This window comes from Berghia stephanieae, chromosome 2, assembly GCF_034508935.2.
Source record: "Berghia stephanieae isolate SIO BIC M18660-M18661 chromosome 2, UCSD_Bste_1.3, whole genome shotgun sequence".
Classification (NCBI taxonomy): Eukaryota; Metazoa; Mollusca; class Gastropoda; order Nudibranchia; family Aeolidiidae; genus Berghia; species Berghia stephanieae.
In genome coordinates, this window is record NC_088361.1 from 19,100,165 (window position 1) to 19,111,120 (window position 10,956).

Below are 10,956 nucleotides of genomic sequence, written 5' to 3' on the forward strand. Positions count from 1 at the left end.
CTATTATTATTATAGCTTATATTGGTAGCTGGATGCGGGGGGGGGGGGGGGGGTCAACATTTATCAAGTGTAAGATAAAACAATCCCCCCCCCCCCCCCACCAGCCCACGATCCCATACCCCCCCTCCCTTTTTTTTTGTCAAAAAAAAAAAAGGAAAAAAAAAGCATATAGACAATAAAAAAACCAAAACAAAACAAAATAATAATTTGCTTTTATAAAGCGCGATATCCATTAAACGTGCTTAAAGCACTTTACAAGTGTTCCCTAGCTAACAGCAACACGAAACACGTAGGACGAGACATGACGCCTGTTATGCGATATGTTATATTTACGGAGAGAGTCAATGCTGTTAATGACCAGGCACTCATTTTACAACCGTGTAGCGCGAGGGAATGTGTCTATCGAGCCTTTTCCTTAGAAAGACCCAATTATTCACCACTCAGAGCGAGACTCGAACCCAGGACCTTCCGATCCAGAGGCTAGTGTCATACCACTAGACCGCGTAACCGCATAGCAAAATGTCCCGTGGAAAAAAAAATCAGAATGTTACATACAATTTTCTTAGGAGTTATAAAAAATGGTAATGACGTCATACTTCGAAGTCTCAGGCTTGGGTTCTTTGTTTTTTTTTTTTTAAACGAGTTTGAAGTCATCTCATTCTATCAATTTATGCATTTAAAGTTTTCTGAGACAAAAAGATTTTCAAAATGTGTTTTGTGATTGCAGAGCAGAATTTACCAGAGGCGACGGGACAGATCAAGTTCTGTCAGAGATGAAGGATGGGTCGTGAGGGTAAAGTAACAAAACTGCCGTCTTCTGGAAAAACCCATATTTTAACATTAAAAAAAAAATAGTAAAGAATTGAAGTTTTTTATAGCGCAATATCCACTTAACGTGCACAAAGCGCTTTACAAGGGGTCCCTGGTCAACAGCAACATTTAACATGTAGGACGAGACATGACGCCTGTTAGGCGATATTACAATTTTTCGGACAAAGACAACGCTGTTAACGGCCAGGTACTCATTTTACACCTGTGTACGGTGAGAGAATGTGAGTAAAGAGTCTTTTCCAAGGACTCAACTATGCGTCGAGCGAGGCTCGAACCCAGGACCTTCCGATCCGAAAGCGAGTGTCATACCACTAGACCACATAGCCGCACATTTGACTAGAAAACTCGTCCTTCAAATTATATCGATTTAACTGACCCTCATCTTTCGACTCTCTTTGTGAAAATGGTAGGATGTCGTATCCTGGCTCTCCCCGGCCAGGCGGAGTTGTACCAGTAAGGTCACGGGTTCGAGCCCCCATCGTCGCCGCAAAGTTTTTATTCTCTGTTGTCTTCTGGCACTTTCCTAATCACTTCATTTCTTGTCATTATCAACATAAGTGCCTGATCCACTCAGTTTTTTAAATTAAAATTTCACCCCAAATTGGATTCAATAGTCTGATGTCACGTCGCCCAGCAACGGCGGCCATCGTGGTTCTAAAAAAAGAAAATCAGTACTTTTTATATATTCATGCTGGCTAGAACTTTTCATATGTCTTGTGATCAGAATGTGTAAAACATAATCAGATATATAATGTTTTTTTCCCCTCTGGATACGCTTTTATGCTCGTCGGATAAATATTTCATAAGGGCGTCCGCCATTGTTCCGATAGTTTAGAGCCAGTGTTACTAAGTTGCCATGCGTCATTACGAGGGAAGTGACGTCATGACTGTTGAAGCGTATACGGGAGCATACGCAATGTCTCAATCGTTTCTATGTTAGATGGTTGTGTTATTAAACTTAAATTCTGGCCAATAAACTTCGCGGCGTTTGTGTGTCTTGAACGCGTGACCTCAAGAAGTCAGGCAGAGCGGCTAAAGATAGGCATGGAGATGAAATCACCTTTTTTTTTTTGAGTGGTGGATAACTCATACGGTAGAGTCACGCTCTCCGGTCGGAATTGTCGTACCGGCGGTAAGGCCGCGGGTTCGAACCCCCATTGCCACCGCGAAGTTTTTATTCTCTGTTGTCTTCTGGTATTTTCCTACTCACTTCATTTCTTGTCCTATTTTATATGATTTATGTATTGTTGATCAAATTGCTAAGAAAGGGGAAATCCGAAACGTTCAAATCATTCATTTGTTTCAATGCCGATGGAACAGGTGCTTATGTTCACTTGGTTTAATCTTTCTTATTTTTTTCTACTAATCAATTAGAACAAGGTGCATATATTTGCAGGCCTGATCACCGAACGCAATCATGGGCTTGTTTTAACATTGTTGTAATGGACTATATATTTTACGTTGGTTTGAGAGTATTTTCATTACAACAATGAGCCCCATAATAATTTGTGTTATCAGACCTGCATATAAGTACACGTCGGATTATGCAAAAAAAATAAAATCAACAAAAAAAAAGCAAAGTGAATCAACCACCTACCCCCACTCCAAATAAAAATCAACCAAATACAAAACAACACCCCCCCCCCCCACACACACACACACACAGAGACACACAAAGAAAGAAAAAAAAAACAACAAAAAAAGAATACCGAACAAAAATAATAAATAAAATAATAAAAAATCCCCACAACAACAAACTAGAATTCGAATTCTTCAAAATGATTATCAAAACGTTTAATGCTATTTACCATGTACAATGCGAATCGATATGACCCATCATCTCAAAACAGGATTATGTCTGGATCAATCTCAAGTAATGCCACGAAAAAAAAAAAAAAAAGAAAAAAAAAGAAGAAAAATTAAGATGCCTAAAAGTGTAAAACGTTGGTTTTTGCCAGTTAAGATCTGATGTTATTCCATCCCTGTCCCTAAACAGTAACGCGTAATGATAATAAATTTACAATTATAATTTGTGACCTCAGATTATCAAACATCAACTTTCACTAAAATTAGATTTTTGAATAAAGAATTATCATTTAAATATTTTTGAAAATGTCTTTTACTCAGAGATGACGAAATTGGAATGGATTGAGGGGTAGGATAAATGATTTCTTACAGTCTTGCGTTTTTGGAATTCGAACTTTGTTCCCATCGGGCACTCGCAAGCTCATGCAGCGGTTGGGAACACGTCCAGAATTCCAAAAGGGAAGAGTGTAAGACTCGTATATTATTCTACCCCTCCTGACGTGCACTTATTTGAAGGTCTGATAATCCAATTTATTATGGTTTCATTGTTGTCATGGAAATCTAAAAATATGACGTAAAATATTGTCCATTATAACAATGTTAAACTAGGCCCATAAGCGGGTTCGATCTGTCAGACCTGCCTATATGTACGCGTCGATCCCTCTTCATATAAACTCACGCGTAACGATATAATAATTTGTGGCGCTAAATCTTTACTAAAATTATATTTTTAAAAACAAAATAATCACTTTAGGGTTTTTGTAAATGTCTTTTATTCAAAGATGACGAAATAGGAATCGATTGAGGGGTAGAATAAATGATTTCTTACACTCTTGCGTTTTGGAATTCGAACTTTGTTCCCAACACGTACTCGCAAGCTCGTGCAGCGGTTGGGAACACGTCCGGAATTCCAACAAGCAAGAGTGTAAAAATAGTATATTATAATATATATTTATATATATTTTCTCTACAAAACTGAAATGAAATCTATTTTCGACTAAATAAATCATTTTTTTTTCATCTAAACCACTCTAAGATAATACCGTTTTGAGGTGACAGGTTACAAATGCACTAAAAAAAAAAAAAAGATTTTTGTACATTTATCTCAGACAATCTAAGACAAACTGTGGAGAAATTTATAGTTTTAATTTATTAGAGCATGCAAGAAGGTAGGCAGACTATAACCAGTTAATATTCAGATTGATACAAGCAATTCTACGTCCTCTGGAAAATCCAATATTTAAAAATTTGGCCAGAAAACTCGTCCTTCAAATATCGATCGATTTAAATGACTCTCATCTCGACAAAAATTCTCAAACCCAGGACTTCGCCGAGGTCCCAGTTTGAGAGTTTTTGTCGAGATGATAGTCATTTAAATCGATCGATATTTGAAGGAAGAGTTTTATGGCCAAATTTTTAAATATGGGGTTTTCCAGAGTAAGCCAGAATTCTCCTCACTTTGGCCAGAAAATGTTAACTTCATATTAGATCGACTGACAACCTTCAACATTGCCCCCCCCCCCCCCCCCCCCCACAAAAAAAAAAAATCCGATTCTTCAAAGGTTTGAAAATTTAGGACAAGGTGGGATCATTCGAATTCTAGAATATCTCCATCTTGTCGCACTTTGAAAAGAATAATTACACATATATTTAAATTTTTGGCCAGCAAACTCGTCCTTCAAATAACGATCGATTTAAATAACCCCCAAGTTGTCAAAACCAATCAAACGTGGGACTTTTCTATGGTCCATTTCACGCTGTAGAAACCGGGATAAACCCCCAGCTCCGTGGGCCTCATGGCTCTGAAGGACTACTTTATGTTTCTCCCTATATTTTCTTCAATAGATAGTATGAAGTTGACGTCACTCAGGTTTTTGTTATTTCTATTTTTTTTTTGCCATCCGCGTTTATGAGTAATTCTCACTCAACTGTATTAACCTGACTATAGATAGAATGCGCTTGGCCAAGGAGTTCACAACATTGCCATCCGGAAGTATAACGGACCAACACACAAACTCTGTGTAACCATGAACTTTTATAGTCTGGTTAATACAGTTTAGTGAGAACAACTCACAAACACGGATGGCAAAAACAATAACAAAGGCCTGAGTGACGTCATCTACATACTATCTATAAATACGTTCATGTCTACAAATAGTTTGTGTGTTGGTCCGTTATACTTCCGGATGGCAATGTTATGAGCTTCTTAGCCAAGCGCATACTATCGTGGCCTTCGTAAAGTTATGGCCAGATACTGACCAAAAAAGACGTCAAAATGCCAGTCTTTTGCCTCAAAAAGAAAACAAATCGTGAGTTGTATTCAATAGTTCAGCCAATGAAATCACTTGTTTCCATGAGCTCTACTAACGACAACTCACTAGACGGTGCAAAAACCAAATAATGGCGTCAAACTGCCAGTCCTTTTGGATTTTAGTATCAGGCTATAACATAACGATGGCTCCAATACTACCCATATTGGAGAAAGTGATATTTTAGGACGATCCTTAGTTCCTTTTTTTCAGAGATTTCGTCTAGAATATCTCATAACAATCAAAGTAAAAACCATCTACAGAGAACTAATTAACTGCCGTAGTCTATAAAAACACGTATTTAATAGATTTGGCCAGAAAACTCATCCTTCAAATATCGATCAATGTAAATGACCCTCATCTTGGTAAAAACTCTCAATCCTGAATGTGAAGGAAGAGCTCGCTAGGTCCAATGATTAAGATTATTTTTTTTTTTTGCCAAGAAGAAGGTCATTTAAATCCATCAATCTTTACATATTATAAGAACGAGTTTTCTGGCCAAATTTTTAAATACGTTCTTTTTTCATCCAGAGTTTTCAGTTTAATGGGAATTTTACGAGACATTTCGTTTTCCGTATAAAAAGTCCCCCATGAAATTTTGAATTGGTGAATGAAGACTGGATGACAACGATATCACACTAAAGAGATGAAAACACACACAGACAATGAAGACTGGATGATAACGATATCACACTAAAGAGATGAAAACACACACAGACAATGAAGACTGGATGACAACGATATCACACTAAAGAGATGAAAACACAGACAGACAATGAAGACTGGATGACAACGATATCACACTAAAGAGATGAAAACACACAGACACAATAAGATGTTATCAACACCAGGCTATGGAAACTACACACAACGTTTTTTATTGGACAATAATATTTTAGTACAGGGGTCAGCTGGTTTATTTGTACAAAGACAGTTGTAAAAGTAGGAAATTATACATTATTCCAAGCGCTCTGAGCATGTCTTCCTATTAACTCACTCAACCAAAACACCGACTATATCCGTAGTTTACCCGGGTTACTTTTTACTCCATGCCTATTTATTACATTTTTCTGAGACAAATTAGGCGTAGTATCAAAGCTAATGTTTTAGTATTTTCATGATAATGGTAGTTGAATAAAACTATCAATGTACATGCTCATTTTTAATACATGTTTTCCAATTTTGAAAAATAGCAAAAATCTCTAGGATTGAGTGAGTTAATATGATAGAGCGCTCAACAAATACAATGTTTTCATCCGCTCAATTAACCAATTAACTCCCGTACTCTGGACAAAAAATGTATTAAAAATTTTGGATAAAAAACTCGACCTATAAATTTCAATCGATTTAAATGACCCTCATCTAGGCAAAAATTCTCACACTTAGGAATACGAAGTCCCGGGTTTGAGTGGTTTTGCCTAAATGAGGGTCATTTATGTTGATCGATAGTTGAAGGACGAGTTTTCTGGCCACATTCTTAAATACCTACACCCCCCCCCCCCCCCCCCCCCCCCCCACCCACCAGAGTACTGCAGTTAACTGGTTAAATTATAATGAAATGTTTTGAAAATTGTCAAAATGAGTTGCGATATTCAAATAATGACATTGACTCAATTCAATACGTATGACCTTTGACATTTTCTGTAGGAACATAACAGCACGATCTGTTTTCAGTTACCCGATTTAATAAAAACAAAAACAAAACAAAAAGACCACCCCCACCCCCCCCCCTCAAAAAAAACACACACACACACACAAACAAAACAAAACTAAAACCAAAAAATGCCCAAACAAAACAAAAAAAAAAAAACAAACAAAACAAGACAAAACATAAACAATAACAACAACAACAATAAAACAAAACACCCCCCCCCCCCTTTCCAACAATTCGATCTAATAATACCAAATAATATATCCACGCTAAAAACGACTTCCTAAGTAATATCCGTAATCGAAACGCACAAGGAAAATCAAATTCATAAAAATCTGTCACTTTTTATACCAATTTATTTATAATTGTTTGTTGTGAATACATAATATTATCCGCCAGACTTTGTTTTCAAAATAGAACAGGTTGTAAAAAATCCAATTGAAGTCCAAACCATCTGTTAGGAAGAGCGAGAACTAAATACAGCTTTTATATATAAATAGTGCTTTTATACAGTGCGATATCCACTAAATTAATGTGCTCAAAGCGCTTTACAACTCAAAACTGTAAAACCCACGAAAATGCATTTAGCTAAAGGATGACGCTCCGTCGAATAGCCATTTCATTCTCATTATACACACCACACACAAACACACACACACACACACTAACACACACACACAAACATGATGGCTACAAAATTAAAGGACGCTTTGAATTTTTAAAAAATTCTAACCCCCTCCCCCTCCGCAAAAACAAAACAAAACAAACAAAATAAAAAAAAACAACAAAAAAACAAAAAACAAAAAAACCCAAACAAACATATAGATTATGATACACAAATCTCTGATCGTAGAAAAACTTTGATTGCAATCACAACAATACAATGAGAAACAAAAATACCCCAGAGAAACTATTGGATTACGATGTCGTATTCGTGATTATTTTGCTTATATCTTTTCGTCTCAGATCTTATACGTCGTTGTGGAAATCTTTCAAAATATATTTTTTTTATGAGAAAAGATTGACTCTTTCAAATATGTGCTTGACATTTAAAACAAACAAATTAACAAAGACAGAAAGCAACAAACAATGCACTACGATATAACCTGTGTTAAATATCCAACATATCGACCCCACAACAACAACAACAACAACAACAACAACAACAACAACAACAACAACAACAAAAACAACAACAGAAAACAAAAACAAAAATACTCATTAATTTATTTTTTAAAAAATTCAAACTCTCTTCGAAAATAACAACAAAAGGAAGTTAGGAATTATATGATTAACTATCAATCAACAAAAAAAAGGAAAGAAAAAGAAATGGTTGAAACTGTTCTAAGACGAATGTGATAATCACGTGATACCACGCCATTAATATTGATTGTTGTAATGACCTTGATAATTGGACATACTGTGGGATTCAAAAAAATTAAATGTGTATATCGATGGTCGGCGGATCAAACCTCTGAAGTCTCGAATTTCACGATCGGCGGATCAAACCTCTGAAGTCTCGAATTTCACGATCGGCAGATCAAACCTCTGAAGTCTCGAATTTCACGATCGGCGGATCAAACCTCTGAAGTCTCGAATTTCACGATCGGCGGATCAAACCTCTGAAGTCAACATATGAACTTTGCGCACCATGTTTTATTTTCAATTTTGGGTGGATCAGACCTCTGGAGATGACCTCATCAGAGGTCTGACCCGCCCAAAATTAAATAAATCACGGTGAGCAAAGCTCGAATGTGACCCTTCGTCTCAAAACGGTATGAAGTCGGGATGGTTAAGATGTTGAAAATTGAATTTATAGCCAGAAATATCAGATTTGTGTTGAGTTTATATGTTTTATTGAGAATGGATACCATATTTTAGGGTGCTAATGCCAACAATTTATATTTTTTACCAGTTTAACATTTAATTCGGCTTTTAAGCATCTGATTCGTTCCTCCATAATACCGTTTTGAGACGACGGGTCACGTATGTAGACTTCAGAGTTTTGATCCGCCGATCATGTAAATCGAGACTTCAGAGGTTTGATCCCACGAGCATCGATGCCTTATTGTTTTATTATTAACTATAATATCAATAGGATATATAATTGTTTTTATTCCAGCCCCCTCATTGGAAAACCCTATCATTTCTTAGTAAATACGTCATCGTTGAATAATGCTTTGAACGCATTGAAGAAAATTTAATTCAACGATTGCAGAATATTAGCGCACATTTTATTTTTGTGAAATTAGGTGTAAAAGACAGCTGATTTGTAATTATAAATAATCTTTTGGTGCGCATGAATACAAATCCAACGTTTTTTAGTTTTGGGTCAAATTGTTATTCAAGCAGAAGGAGAAAGATACAAATTATGGTGAATAGAAGTACTAATACCATACCATTTGGTTACAAAATATCAAATAATCTTACTTGCAGGGTTGGAATAAACGTATTCTTTTATTTCTTTGTATTTATTAAACTCGTTATATATTTGTCGTGCATAACACATACTCGCAAGCTCGTTGTGTTATTGGGCACGATAAAAATAACTCGTTTAATAAATACAAAGAGATGAAAGAATCGTATATGCCACATCTTATATCATTTTTAACCAACGGTCATCAGTTGAAATAAAGATAGACCTGCGTACGTAGAAGCGAAAACTTCGTCGTCTCCAGGAGTATGCAGAGCCGACGACTTGACATTTCAAAACTTCGTCGTCTCCAGGAGTATGCAGAGCCGACGACTTGATATTTCAAAACTTCCTAGTTTCCAAGGGAAAATGGAAAAATCCACTTTAAATAGCTTTAGAAAAAAAAAAGAATTTGCCCTTAGCATGGTCCAAAAATACTCCAAAAGTCGTGAATATAGATTCTAAGAAGCTAAACTTTCCTTTTCAACAAGATTTATTGAGTCAACGAGGCATATCTAGTTCTGTAGATGGAGACGAAAATTCGTATTTCTACGAAAATTTCGCAGTACTAGGCAGGTCTGGATATAGACATAGTAGACATTTGACCTACATTTACCAATGACCAAATTGTCCTCAATACAGTAATACCAAGCGTTAACCCTCTCCTTACCACTCATAGGAAAATCGTCACATTCGTTATGATGCAGCCAACAATTTTCTCATTCTGATTTCATTTTGTTATAGTTATAGATATAAAAACTCGAATTGTATTGCAGAGCTCATTTTTCTGAACAAAATATAGGATATTTTCGTTACTTATTTGTGTGAAAAATATATTTTTGTGTTGGGTGAGTATGAAGTTTAGGGAAAATTCTGTAAATAGCTGGTAAGGAGAGTGTTAGACACTTTTATACACCAGCTCTGGCACTAGACCGTGGGTTTCAGAGTTTTATTGAATTAAAGAAAGATCTTTATATTGATCTCAGACCGGAGCCCAAAAATTCGTAGCATTACGAAATTTGTATAACAGTAGGCAGGTCTGAAATTAGGGTCTTTATATTGGCAGTGACGTGTATTGAAAAACAAAACAAAACAAGACACTGCCTACAATTAAAACTTGGAAGATACGAGATATGAACTGCGAGAATTATTTATCTCTCTCTTTTCTTTATTAACAAAAACTTTTCATAAGATAATTGTGGGGCTTTTTTATTGACTATAAATAATATCGTTCAAAAACAATTTTTTTTGAAAATTAGAATTAGTAATTCTTAAAATTCCCGCCGGCAGAACGAAAGGAAATTTCGTAAGTAATTAGACGCGTATCTAGTCGGATAATTTTTTTAAAAATCTGTAATTGTGTCCCAAAATTTAATGTTCAATATTGAAATGTCACGGATGAGACAATTTTACGAAAATGATTTAAATCATTTTTTTAAACAAAAAAAATTGCAACAAAATATTATATAGACCTAAATAGTAGAAGGTCAAAATATTAATACTATATTACATACAATTTATTCATACATACTTATACTACAAGCCCTCAGGACTTTGTTTATGATATTTATTGTCAAAAATATTTATTCATCACATCATATATTATAATATGTCAATATCATAAACACAGTGTTATCGATACAATTATTATCTACACAAAACCGCAAACACCGTAAGGTTGAGGTTCAAGTCCATCCAAGTCTTTCCTTGTCTTTTTTTATTTTTTTCTTATTCCTCTTCCATCGTAATCCTACGTCAGAAATTCCATCACACACAATATTAATGTCCTCTGAGGCGCGTTCCGTTCCGTTCCGTAGGCGAGGCAAAACGAGAGGAAAATCAAACTTAGGGATTTGACCTAGATAGACTGGCAAATCAGCTGATTGAATTGTGTCACCGGAAGTAACTCTTTTGACCTGAAGAATAACCAAGCGAGGCTTTGTTTT

The 10,956-nt window shown here is 35.7% G+C and overlaps 1 protein-coding gene across 7 annotated transcripts in view; it reads right to left on the reverse strand.

The window, feature by feature from the left end:
- Positions 1-10,157: 10,157 nt before the first annotated feature.
- The window catches only part of LOC144964442 (protein Wnt-4-like), a 115,966-nt gene continuing 115,167 nt past the window's right edge, over positions 10,158-10,956 (reverse strand). For all 7 annotated transcript variants that reach the window (XM_078898699.1, XM_078898705.1, XM_078898698.1 and 4 more), the window contains exon 6: positions 10,158-10,956. This exon is cut by the window's right edge and continues 3,300 nt beyond it. The gene's annotated coding sequence lies outside the window, so the exon portion shown is untranslated.